This window comes from Lagopus muta, chromosome 11, assembly GCF_023343835.1.
Source record: "Lagopus muta isolate bLagMut1 chromosome 11, bLagMut1 primary, whole genome shotgun sequence".
NCBI lineage: Eukaryota > Metazoa > Chordata > Aves > Galliformes > Phasianidae > Lagopus > Lagopus muta.
In genome coordinates this window covers 16,291,714-16,305,583 of record NC_064443.1, presented here as the reverse complement: position 1 = coordinate 16,305,583, position 13,870 = coordinate 16,291,714, and the positions used below count along the sequence as shown (strand labels likewise).

Sequence of the window (13,870 nt, the reverse complement as noted above, 5' to 3'; positions counted from 1 at the left end):
ATTGGTTTTCCCTAATTGGGAACAGACACCGTGCATTAAGAAAAAAGAGTGCAGCCCCAAATTATTTACGTCCCTTGTGGGAGCTGTGACTGCTCATTTGCAGTCAGCCTCTGCTCATGGATTATTTTTTTTTTAATTTTTTCTTTTTTTGCCAAGGTATCCAGCAAATGCCTAAGCTAAAGACCCCTCATTTTGCAGTCAATTCGATGGCAATGGTCGCAAGCAGCTCATGGAGGGAGGCTTGTTGCTGATGCAGAGCAAAGAAACCCAGGCTGGGAGCAGGACTCCCTCTGCCTCCCCCCTAAAAAATATCAGCTTTTCATTTCTAGCTTAGTTTTGCTGTGAAAGAGTGAGTGTGAAATGCCTGGGAGCTTTGCAAAAGCAGCCAGGGTTGAAGGCTTTCCTCGGGCGAGCCCGGTGCTCTCACAGCCTGAACCGAGGGAGGTAGGGATGGTTCACACAAGGCTGAGTGATGCTGCGAGGCGCTGGGGCAGAACTCGTGAGGCTCCTCTGGGAGAACAGCAGGTCAGGGCTGGGGGCATCGGGCTGCCCTCAGGGACACCGTGCGCTCAGGGGAGGATGGAGGGCAAGTCGTGGCTGGGGTTTGACCCTGGGAACGCACTTCTGGTCGCGGTTTGACCCGCTGTCCGTGGTTATTCAAACGTTGAGAGCGAGAAGGGTTACAAGGTGGCACTTTCTGGCTTTCCAGGGAAGGAAAACCGCCGGGACGCGGCGTGAACGCTGCAGCTCGGGCTGCTGGAAGGACGGGGCTGCTCCTGCCGGGGGGAATCCGTGCCAGCTGCCTCTCCTGCAGAGAAATGCCGGCTCTCACGCAGTAATTGCTGCTGCTTGTAAGCCGCGCTGCTAAAAGACCAAAGTGACTGATTACAGAAATGGGAAAGGATTAAAATCTCTAAAACAATGCGAGGGGAAGAAAATAGATGAGTTAGCAAGGGAACCGGCTTATCTCCTCTTGAGCAAACAAACAAGTGGAAGCTAATTTTCCGAGCCAGCAGCTGAATGATTAATGGAACTCCCCGTGATTAACCCTCCGTCACAAGCTCACCCCCTCCGGATAACCGCTTCGCACAGCCATTGCTCTGTTTCACGTCGGGATAAAGACGCGGTTTGATGGTCGTAAATCTGCCGCTCAGGTTGTATTTCAAAGGGCTGTGGCGTCCAGGTACATCTGCGGAAGGCAGAAAGCATCTTGCAAAGATGTTCCAGATGCACAGCACACGCACTTGTTCTAAGCACCGTCCGTTTGTGTCCTTCCCAGCATGCCATCACAACAAGCTCTGTGACACGGGAACAACACGCTTTAAAACACGAACTTGTCTTTTTCACCACATTCTGTTAAATGATTAATTTGCCTTATATTAACTTAAAATGAGCTCATTAAGAGATTTCTTTTTTTTTTTCTTTGAAAGCACTGCTCATTATACTATCATTTTAAGTAATTAAATCAGAATAAATGGCTCTGTGAAGCTATTTTAATGTAACATCTAATTATATCTGACCTAGACACTGAACTATAATCATTAACTACATGAACTGTGTAATGTTCTGCAGACTCTTAAATAATTTACACTGGCTGGATTCAGCTGCGTGGTGTTGCAAGCTGAAGTCATTAGATCCAATGCACCTGTAGGCTGTGTGGGGCTGCAGGGTAGAGGATGTTGGATGGGTTTTCCCCAGCACAGGGTCAGGCTGCTGAGCTGTGAGCTCTGTTTGGTTGGGTTGTTCTCCTTTATGTTGTGTGAGGATGGAGCACGTGTTTGCCTGATGCTTCCTTCTCTCAGGCTCGCTAATCAAGGTAATACATTGAAACCAGGTGTATTTAAATGTATTTAAATTTTAAGTCTCTCATTTAGATGCTTTCACACAAGTGGTCAGAGCACTTGGTTACAAGAAGCTTGGGCTTTTGCTGTGCTGAGCTGTATGATTTCTGTTTCTTTTCCACTGAAGCTGTGCCTCCATTTTAAAGAAGTTTTTTGCATCCAGGCTTCTGTTCCCTGAAATACTCAGGTAAGATGCACTCCTTAAAATGGGTCTCTCTGGGAAAGAGAAATAGACTGGTGGGACTGTAACCTCTTCCTAACTCAAACAGATGGAGAGGGGCCACGTGCTGTCATGCCACCCCATCCATCTTTGTGTGGGAAGGGGGCCGTGAGCACCATGTTGCAACCTATCCAAAAATTGCTGGTGCCACCTATTGGCGGAAAGTAGTCGGTTATAACACGATTAATGCGTGTGATTGTGCCCTCTGCCTCTCATTTTCCAGCTGGCAGGTGGTTCAAACCAGTTCTACTGTTGGTCTTCATATCGCTTACTGTTGGCAAACATTGTTTGCATTCCTCGTGTATCTTGGATGTGATTTGCAGAGCAGTGGCAGTGATGTGGCTTGTGGCAGTGGCCCCATAGAGCCCTGGGGATGTGTGTGCAGAGAGGGCAGGTCTGCAGACTTGAGCTGGGAGGCTGGAAACCTGGCTTGGAAAAATAGGTGCTTTTAGACAAACAGTTGAAGCCTACTTGGCTTAGGTTGGGCTTTCCTGTGGCAGGTGGCCACAGTCATGGTCAGGAAGATGAAGGATGGCAGTGTAACTTGGGGGTGTATGGCATGGTACAGGGGGCTGTGCCCACAAAAAGAAAGTGTGGGAAAGGATCTCCCATCCTTGGGATTATTTCAGCCTTGCAATAGAGGTGAGCAAAAGCTGGCTTCCTGCCGTGCTGCTGCCTCAGTGCATGAGGCCTTCAGCCAAGCCCTGATAGGCAACAAAAAGCCATGCTGGCCTCTTGCCTGGCGTGCTTAAGGAGTTTTATAGCTGTCATATAGTGCAGACCTATATTAGCATCGGGTTTAATACTCCCGGGAAACATTCAGCCACAGCACTGACATCATGGACTGAAGGCTCCAAAGGTTCACTTGCTTAAGTGGCTATTTGTAACAGAGTCTTTTAATAAAAGCTCGTTAGAGGAGAGCTCCTGCCTGAACCTGATTTCTGAGACAGATGGAGCAGAGCACAAATGCCCAGCATGGCCTGGGCTTTGGGGAGCAGCCCCACGAGGGCACTATTAGGGAAGGAGAGAAGCTCTGGGTATTGCATAGGGACCAGTTTCAGTTGCTGGAAGGGCTGGTGGGACAGAGGTGAGAAGGGCTCAGGCATTTCCAGCTCCTCCTACTTGCCCTCACTGCTGATTAGTTTGGTCCCCAAGCAAGGAGCAGAGGGTACAGGGTGCTCCCAAGTTAAGATGATGGGATGTTGGTGCTTCTCTGTGCCACTGTGTGCACCCATAGGGGTGCAATGCCCAGCCCTGTGCTGCCACCAACACTCTTGTGCCAGCCTTGAGCTGCAGTCTGTGTTCAGGGCTTCCTTTATGCTTTCTATTGCAATTTGGCTGAATTTTTTGTTATTTATTCTTGATGCACAGGGTAAAAACAATCTGAATTCTAGGGAAGAGTTTTTTTTAAATGCTTGTCTCCTCTGTAATTTTTCTGTCATGTCGTAGAGAGGAGCTGCTTGAGATGTTTCAGCAAAGAACTTACTTCAGTCCTAGGTGGTTTTTTGTTGTTGTTGTTATTGTTGGTTTTTTAAATGCCTTAAAAAATTTGCTCTTTGATGTGAAAATTATATGCACTTAGAGATATGCTAATATGAATCTGAATGGAGGAGTGCTGAGCATGGAGAGCAGCTTGTTTCCAGGCTCTCTCCTTCACCACCTGCATCTCAGACAGCCCCAGCCTCATCCATCCCTGTGCAAGTCTCTCTCTGTAGCCATGCTATTTACATGCCTATTCCTCATTTAAATTAGGTTTAAAAGCAGATTCTTCATGTTTGCATTGGGAATTTGCCTTTCTTCTTTCTCACATGAAGAGTTTTATGCCTTTCTGGTGGCTCTGGCTTTGCCAAAAGATGTTGGTGAGACACCGCTCAGGAGATGCTCCAGAACCAGCTGTGCTTTCCATGGCTGCGCCCTCACTGCTCACAGCAGAGCTGAAGCTCGGCCACAGCCCTGGGTCTCTGGTGGTCCCAGGTACTCCCTTGTTTTTGGCTTTGTATGGATGAAATCTTACTGCTGACTGAGCTAAAGCTGCCTGGCTTGGCCGCCAGTTTTGAGGGGCTGCATGCTTCTGGTGTCTGTCTGCTCTCAGAAATGTTTTGCCTACATTTTTTTACATATGCAAAATGAGATAAGCTGGTGGAAAAAAATGTAGTGGTAGAATAGCAGCCAGGATTGTATCTTCATGTTTACTTCCCTTGCTGGTTTCTGAAGCAGAGCTTGCAGCCTATAAAGGCAGGCTGGTATCATCGCAGCTGGGGATGACGGTTTGCAGCGGTGCCATGCTGTGTGCCCAGCAAGATGGCTGAAACATAGGAAAAACAGGCAAATACATGCACCCTTCACACCTGCTCAGGGAAACACCACTAATGAGCTGTGTGGGACTGGTGACTCTTCTCAGTTATGTTGTGTCCATCCAAGCTCAGCAAAAGCTGCAATCCAGCAGCTGGGAGTGGAGCAGTTCTTAACACCCAGTTGGAAGCTTGCTGCATGTTGCCTTTGCTCCCAGCACACACTGCTGGCTATTGGCTCGCCCTGCTCCTGCTGTGCAATGTATTGCTGTTCCCAGCCTGGAGCTTGCCCTTTGATTTCCATTGGTGTTAAACTAAATGTTTAATCTAAAACTTGCATGCAAATGTGAAGGCTTGGGTATAGGTTAAGCTTTGCTGCTTTAAGTCCTACACCCTAAGTTAACTTAGAGGAATGTAGGCAGCATTTTAACCTTGCCAAAGGGAGGACAAGCAGGCGGATCTTCCTCTAGTAAGTTCAGCTCTGAACAGAGTTGGCATATTTGGGGAGGAAATAACACCCCAGGGTAAGAGTGGAAAAACAAGCTGTATCTATGAAGCTTTGCATGAAATAAATCAATTGAAACCAGCTTTGGCTTTTCCATCACATGCAAAACTACAGAGCGTGCTGTCTAGGGTTGTGTGGGTAGTTTGGGAAGCTTAGCCTGAGAAGGTTTTATCTAGGGTGCTTGGGTTCTGTATGGGAATGGAGATATTCTGGCTCTTGGGAGGGGAAAGGTATCTTAAGTGTCTGAGATGTGTGTGCTGTGAGTGTACTTAGAGCTGCAGGTACTTGGAGCCCATCAACAGTATAGCAATGAATCAAAATGAACATATGCATATGTCCAGTAGAACAAAGGGAGCATTAAACAGGCACTACCCTTTTTGCTGGGGAAGAGCGAAGTTTCAGAGTGCATAAATAAAATCTTTTCCTCTTCTGATAGATGTTCTGAAGGTAACTGGTAGAAACACCAGACAGGTCACAAGCATATTTCAGTTCTGCCCAGTAGAAGGGCTGTGCGGTTGGGTTGATTCACGGCCCTTTGTAATGCCCTGGTTATCCCCTGTCACAGCAGATTTGTGCAGCAAGTGCTACACTATGTCAGTGCCTTGTTAATATTTTAGGGGGAACAGAGAACAACCATTTCATAGTTGGCTGATGTCTTTTCTTTCATTTCTTTGGTTATTTGTTAGGGAATGGTCTATACTGAAAGCCTGTGCAGAAATGGTTGTTGATGTGTATGCTGTGCACATCCAGTGACTTCTGCCATCTTTGAGTTAGCCATCAGTGTGCTGTGAGGGGCTCAGTTCTGTCAGCTGTACCAGCTGTTCAACACAGCGAAGAGATGCTGTGTGCAGGCACACCGGCTGCTACTCCCCTGCTTGCAGCTGGAATGAGACCTTTTGGGATGGAGGGAGGTGATGGACACTGTGCTCTGCTGCTTTGCTGTGCTGAGCTTCAAAGCTGCTCTGTGAAGTACTCATGCTGTGCCTGCAAGTTATCCATGTGTGAACCAAAGATACTCCTTAGAAGTCCATATTAAGCAACGTAAAGTCAGAACTGGCTGCTCAAGCATGTGCTTTGGTTGGTAGGAACAGTCCCAGCCATGGCTGAGCTGCCCCCATCACTCCAAGTGTGTTTTGTGCCACAAGCAGGGATGGTGTGGCTGAGATGGGCTTGTGTAGATGCTGGACCTGCAAAGCTTTCCATTAATCCTTCCTGAGTATCCTTTGTCGTCTGGAGATGCTTGGTAAATCTAACTGGGAAACTTGAAGAAAGTGTATGGTTAGATAATGAATTATGGGCAAGAGAAGTAAAGTTACAGATTTGTTTATTCATTGTAGCTAAATAGTTATTGATTAACTTACCTGTAGTTGCTTTGAACTTGTGCCACTTCTTTCAACATAAGGACGTACTACAGATCCTGTCTTTCTCAGTGTGATGGTTGAGCTCCACAGCACATATCTATGTAATGCAACCTAGGGTTGCTTCAGAATATTGTTGATGGCTTAGGTTTCTATACATGTATATTTTTATATATTTACTTGTATGGACTCTGAAACATTGCTGAGTATGTATACAGAGGGGAAAAAAATCCTTTTTTTTCCTTGGAGAACTCAAGCCAAATGATATGGTTTCTGGAGAGCACTGCTTTTTGAGGACTTAGAGTTACATGGTGTTTGAGTATTGACAGTGGGGCTGTGGGAGCTGGGCACCTGGAAAAGGCATTGGTGTGGAGACAGCTGAGTGAGGTGTCAGTTTTGGCAAGGGGATCAGTGGGGCTTTCCAGAGCTTGCATTTCCATTTTATTTGGGAGTCTGTCACTCAGCAAACACCTTTAACCTGGAGACACCATTTCAAGTGCAGCCTGTTGTCAAGGCTACAAAGAATCGCAGATGTGTGCGTGTGAAGCACTGAGCAAACAGCATGGGGTTTAGGCGGAAGGTTTAGGAGCGGGGTGGTACGCAGCCAGCATCCCATGCTGATTGCTCACCCAGCTGCAGCCCTGCTGCACTGCAGGTGTTTCCCAGGGGAGAGGCAGACTGCAGGGTGGGCTGGGTGCTAATGGCCTGATCTGTGTCAGGACAAAGGGCCTTTCCCTTCCATGCTGGGCTGAGATCTGCTTTCCCAGCCCTTCAGCATAGACATGGTAACATCTGGTGAAGGACCAAATGGGGAATAGCACTTGTGGGAGAACATCAGGAAAAAGATGGAACTCTGAGTCTACTGAGTGGGAGTCTGGTGTTAATTCCCTTTTTTTTTTTTTTCCAAATGGTATTTTCTGAGTAGGTGATAATCACTAGGCTCTTACTATTTAATTAAAGGGCTTAGCAAGGCAAACGATGCAGAGAACATGAAGCCTGGGAGGGGAGCGGGTGAAGGATGCTCTGTCATGTCCGCGTGGTTTTAATCTGAAGGTTTTAATCCATCTAATAGTCCTTGGCAGTAGTGAATGGGAAGGAAGGCCCAACCCCTGAGGAAGGGGAGGTTTCGAAGGGGAGAAGTGGGTGGCCAACACCATCCTCAACCACCTGGGTTGGTGCAGCTGGAGGAGCCGGCGGCAGCTGTGCTGCTCTGGTCTGAGCGCTGGGAGACAATGCTGTGTCGTCTTCAAATATTGATGTGACCTCCAGATGACGCTTCAGAAATGTGCACTGATGCTCTTCATGTTTCATTGAAATCCCTGAGAGATTTGTCGCTGCCTGCTATGAGAAAAATACGATACTCCAAGGTTGCTAATTTAATAACTTTTCAGTAGTTGTACTGCAAAATGAATGCATACATTAATGTGAGTGTGCAATAAATGTTTGGAGAATTTAACCTAGCGTAGATTAGTTCTGAGTTTACTTCTCACAGCGCCTGCTGCAACCTCTGCAGCTCCCCAAAGAGACTTGGCCCCTTGGATTGAGGGGGCATAATTCCCGGATGTCATTTTAATTCTTTAAGCTTCCAAGATCAGTATAAACTTTTGTCTGCTAAATGGTTTTGGAGGTGAAATTGAGGAAAGGAGGGCCTACATATGGAAAGATCCTTCATAAGAGGAAGGCTGTATGTCATGAAGCTGAACCACATTAACTAGCTTCTATCTCCAGCCTATGTTTGGAACCTAGGTGAATATAGTGGTACTGGTAATTAGTGTGTTCTAGGCAAGGAGGATCATTTAATGCTAAGCTTTTACATTAAGACTGCGGGAAGCGTGCCTGGACTCTCAGCATGAATGTGATCAAATCCATATGAGGACAGGGTTATCAAATTCCCCAGCTTCCCGCAAAAATGTTGTGATTAATCATGCTGAGAGTTGCAATTAGACCAAATAAAAGCAGCATGTTAAAGGAGCAGCGAAGGAGGTGAGATGAATGTTATTAATGAGCGGGAGTTCTTGGATTTGTAGTGTTTTTCAGCAGCTCTTGCCTGAAATATGTCAAACAAATAGAAGCGAGATAAATGTAGAATCAGCTGGCTGCACATTACCCACGAGGATTTGAAATGAGTGTTGGGGAGAGGAAGAAAGATCATAATTACCCAAAGGAAAAGGGCTAAATCTGTGGAGTGAAATAATTATTAACTTTAATTGTGGCCATCATTGCACAGATGTGGAAGGCAATGCTGTGAGGTTTTGAATGTGTGCTGTGTTCCAGGATGGTTGGCAGGTTTGGGATGGGCATTTATGTCCTGCGTAAAGGACATCAAGCCTCCTCCAAACCTTTGTCTCCTATAGGGATATGAACCTGTAGAAGGAAAAGGGATGGGGGGAAACTTCAACTGAAAGAACAACACTGGCAAGAAGCATCCTGTAGTCAGGTTGGCCAGTATTTATCTTCCCTTCATGGATTCTTCCATCAGCAGAATGATGCACTGCTGGTTATTATCTCCTGTAACTTAATTAAGTTGTCATACAACACCTTTTTCTGGGTTTACTTGAACTTCAACAACTCTTTTTTTTTTTTTTCTTCTTCCATTGGTTATAATCTCTGTTTTGGATTGGTTTCATGCTGGTCCTTTCCAGCATACTATGGCTATTCAGCTTTCCTTATCTGCTTTTGTGCTGTGTGCTTGCTGAGATTTATGGGCTGAAGTATTAGATGCGGAGCAGGAAAAGGGGAAATGGAGCTAAAAGCATTAAAATCCTGGAATTCAGGCATTGAAGGAATTAAGTCTTTAAAAGAAATAAGAGGAAAACCTGAACTCAGACCGGTATGTGAAATCCTTGTGCTTGGCCCCTGAAAAAGAACAGTCTGGGACTGCAGTCCAGGCCCTGCATTTCAGGCTGCAGAAAGGGAAACCAACACTGAACTGTGAGAGATGCCTCTGGTTTGGAAGGGCTCATCCTGGCTGCAGCACCCAAAGGTCTCAGTGGCACCCGCACTTAGCGGTCAGTCGGAGCCAGGTAATATCTGGCTGTCTCCCAGACTCCTTGTTTGCTTTTACATCCTCTCAGCCACGTGAGTGGCTTCCTCAGCTTCAAGGTCAGGTTGGCTCTTCACAGTCTAATGGGGTTTTTGTCATATTTATTGGGTGTTTGTGTATATCTTACCACTCAGCCTTTGAAGCTGTCCTCTCCTGTACCTGTGTCTAGTTTAATTCATCTGCAGTTATTGGCTGTAGTTGAGTATTATGTGGATCTGAATGGTGTAGTTATTAATTTAGCCTTTGGGCTTTTTTATAGGGCTTTAAAAATAAACTGGGATATTGCAGAACAGAGAGGCTAGCAAGGCCTGATTGTGCTGTCTTGTGACCTCTTCCCAGCCAGGCTGAGTTGGCAAAAGACTTAACTACAGAGAACAAGTCATCTCCTCATCTTCTCCCATAAAACAGGGCTCTGTAAAGCCTGAGGTTTGCAGCTGCCAGCTGCAGTAGACCAACAGTTGTAAGAGTTTTGAATAGCAGAGATAAAGATAATGACATGTCCTTGCTACTTGGCACTTAGTTGCAGTGATTGTATCCTATAGAATCTGAGCCACTGCTGTTTCCTGTGTCCCCAGCACTGTTCACAGTGTGCTCTGTGTGACAGGACTGATGTTACCCCTCTTGTCAGGTTCCCCCATATCTGCTTATTGATGATTTTTCCTTATGCTGCGTAGGTGCAGCTACTTACCTGCTTAAATGCTTCCAAAACACTCATTTTAACTAAAACAATGTTAATCCAGAGCAGATGCCTAAGTGCATCTTACAGAAAATTGCTCATGCCTATAGACCTGTCATCGCTCCTCTCGCAGGCACGTTTGTGCTGCTCACGTGGTGGCCACCTGGAGCTGCTGGTAACATGATGGTGATGTCCAAAGTCCTGCTTTGGTTCTCCACCAAATGAGATTTCTTCCTGTGCTCTGTATCTTTTTTTTTTTTGTGTATGGGGGGCCAGGCAAACCCATTTCCATGATCTGGATGTCAACGTGAACCTGAAGTGCTTCTTGTTGTCTAAGAAAATTGTTATAGCAAGATGTGTAAGCTGTGCCAGTGGCAGGGTTTGCTGGCTGCCTTGCTGTCTCTTCTAGGAGCTGCTCTGCAGTGTGGTGGCTGTTCTGACTCACAGCCTGAAGAAGCAGCTCAGTTCTTGTGTAGTCCTCAGCTTTATGAAATGCTCCTTGATATGGCCTCTGCTCCTTGAAATGGCCTTTCCTTGGACTGCAGCTTTTAGAATCACTGCATGCTTGGGACTGCCAAGTCCTATGTGAATGCAGTCCCCTTGCTGGGAAGTGCCAAATGGTATTTGAATTCGGGGAAGAAATAATGCAATTGGGAATGTAGTGGGAGCATCCTATCCAGGCAGTGGGTTCTGCTGTGGCTCTGCTGTTGGGCTGTCTCCCCAGCTCTGCGCTGCTGCACGTAATTAGCATTGCTCTCCTGCCCTCTCCTCTGCACTAATTTTCAGCCCCATTGGCAACATCTCTGCGCACGCTATCTCAAGTGGTCAGAGTTCTCCACCCACGGCAGCCTTGATTTTCTTCTGTCGCACTACATGGGAGAAGCTTAAGACACCTCAAGTGGACTTTATTTATTCTGTACCTTGGCCAGAGGGGAGACTGCTAATGCTGTGGTGTGAATGACAGCAAAATAAATAAATGCACTAATTGCTGCTGCTTTACCTTGGAAAGGATTCTTGCTTATGAAAACATCTCAATAGGTGTTTAAAAAAAAATAAAAAATAAAAAATAAAAAAAGGAGGGCCAGATTAGCTGTCTGTCCTAATGAGCCATTAACACAAGCCTGTTTAAGATAGAATAATAAAAAATCCCCCCTGCTGAACCCACATGAAGTTCTCATGTTGAGTTCAGCATGCTCTGGGCAATGCTCTTCTTTGTACAGGAGTGGTGATGAAATGGAGTGTGTGGGACTGGAGGAGAGGCAAGGCAGAGGTAAATCAAGTTGATGCTGTGAAGGAATTCACACCCGCCAGCACTGTGTGCATGGCTGTAACCACGTTCTTCTGCTGCTCGCGAGCCAAAAAATTGACACAAAAAGAAATGACGGGGGGGAAAAAATGCTAATCACCATCTTTCCTTTCATATAAATGTGTTAATGGTTTAGTAAGTGTTTCCAAAAATGTGTGTGTGGGATTAAAATAGAAACCACAGCCAAGTTTAAAATGAGCTCTTGGCTGGAGAGCAGACAGTAGTGCATGTCCTTGTGCTGCAGCTCCAGTGGTGGAGGGGGATGTGTGGGAGCACACTGGGGCAGTGGGATGGGAATGGGGTGCATGGGGGCACTCTGCTGGTGTTTGGGGAGCTCAGCCATCCTGCTTCATAGGAGCAGTGCTCTGCACGAGCAAAAAGTAACACGTACTGAAGCATGCAAGTGTTGCCATGGAAATCGGGTGTTGTTACTGGGAGCAGGAAAAACATGAATGATCTGAGAAACCATGGGTTATTATAGCTTCCTACCCTCTGCTCTGCAAAACCCTCACCTAAATTATTTAATTATGGGCTAGTAGTTGGCTGTGCATGCATGCTGTGGCTGGAGCTGAGCAGAGAGGCAGGTATGCAATTGTACCATGCTGAAGCTTGTAGCCCATGCACTCCATCATTATGCTGGTCTGCAGTGCTGGCTGTGGGTATCCATACTGGACCTCCCTGGAGAATGCAGCACCATGCGACCAGCTCCAGAACACCAGGAAGCCATGCCAGTGCCATCACCTGCAGCTCCCAGGGTCACAGGACGAGTGGGGGGAAGCCTAAGGAATCAATTCCAAAAAGATCAGATGGGAGCTCTGTTGAAATGGGTGCAGCAGTGTATGGAAGTGAAATGGTATTTTGGAACTGCAAGTTGAAATATATTTAACAGCAATGAAGGCTGGAGGTCTGCATTGGAAATGGCAGCACACTTGCTGCTTCCACACTTTTATTTTAAAGCCAAGATACTGGAATTGCCATTCAGTGTGCCTTCTGAGAGTTGCAGTGCCCCCTGAAACACTGGGTCTGTAATAGCTGAAAAGCTGCAGAGTGGGTCCTGCAGGAGCAGTCTGGGAGCTGCTGGAAACTATGGGGTTTACCTTTGGCAGCCTGGTGACTGAGTGTGCAGTGCCCTGTAAGGATGTAGCTGCAGTTTGAAGCCACTCTTGTCTGTGCTTCACAGGCAGCTGTGCTGAGCTACAGGAAGGGAAATAGAATTTACTTCCAAGGATGCTTCTGCTGTCTGTGGACTTGTATATTTGAGTTTGCTTTGAAGAGCCAAACCACTCAACCATATCTGGGTCGCAAGTGATGGAAGGTTTTGGTGCAAGGTGGCACAGTGCAGGCGAGAGCTGAGCAGGGATGATCTGGCTGCAGTGACAGTGGTGACCTCGTGGGCACTGCTGGGCAGCATGTGGCTATGGGGAAGGACCCAGAACTTCCACTGCACTGGGGTATTTTTGGTGTTGCTGTGATTAACTTTCTACCATTGGCCTCCACCTCTGTGCATATAAACTTGAGCCGTTCCTTTAGTAGAGGTCTCAGAGCATCATCTTACAAGGAGGAAAAGAATTTTCATTTATAATCCATGAGCCCTATTCAGCCATGGGCTGTTCTCCCCCTCCCACTGCCAATAGGCCTCTAAGTGAACAAACAAATGTCTGGAAATACAAGCAATTTAGCTCGGAAGAGATATCATCAGCATGGTTCAGAGGTTAATGGGCATGGAGGATTTATAACAAACCAGGCCTATAAAGAACAAAAAAGAAAAAAGGAGGAAAGGAAAAGTGGGGGGGGGGGAAGAGGGGAGGGTGTAATCTAGTTGACATCTATTGTTCTTTGTGTAACAGCTCATCTGTATTCTATCTGGTTGAGGGTATTACAATGAGAATTCAAAAACGTGTGCACGTGCACACGCACAGCTCTCTGTGCACTCATAGATGTGCTCGTATAAACTGAAATATAACGAGGGAAAAAGCCCCTGTAAGTTCGAACCAACAACAGCAATCCATATATCTTTATTTGCTGCCAACATCCAAGCGCTGAACTCTCGAGGAGCCTGGATCTCTGCCATCATCTGTCCGTGTCTGATCTCTTTGGTAAATACGACGGCTGCCAAGAATGAGGCAAACGCAAAGCACTCGCAGATTAGAAAGAAACACATGGCAGCCACTGACCTGCTGAAATCATAAAATACATCATGAAGTAAGAAAAGAGGGAAACAAATCATCCTCTCAGGGACTGCCCATCTGCTCGCATAAAGCCGCAATCATTATTGCAAATAAATACATTCAGACTGGAGAAGCCTGGGAATAATTTAGGGGGTGGGCTATCAGTTTTTGCTTTTCTTTTTCTTTTTTTGGAACCCTCTGGAAGTTTTCCTACATAAACATGATGATATCATCAGGCAGAAATAGATATCTATCAATTGTACCCTTCTTAATTATGTAAGGAGCGAGCCTTTATTTTATAGGTGTAATTATAAAAAGCAATTACCTCCAGGACAGGATGGGGCCATGGTGCTGGAAACAGAGCCCTGCGAAATGGCAGCTCCATGTTTTTTCAATGGAGGGCGGATGTAGAGGTATTTACTTCATCTGAAAGGCTCTGCAAAGAGAATGGTGTCTGTGTTT

At 46.3% G+C, this 13,870-nt stretch overlaps 1 long non-coding RNA gene across 2 annotated transcripts in view; it reads left to right on the top strand.

Moving 5' to 3' along the window:
* Window positions 1-1,900: 1,900 nt before the first annotated feature.
* Window positions 1,901-13,870, top strand: part of LOC125698728 (uncharacterized) — a 53,601-nt gene continuing 41,631 nt past the window's right edge. For both annotated transcript variants that reach the window (XR_007379293.1, XR_007379294.1), the window contains exon 1: window positions 1,901-2,028. This is a non-coding gene — a long non-coding RNA (uncharacterized LOC125698728). The remainder of the gene's footprint in view (window positions 2,029-13,870) is intronic.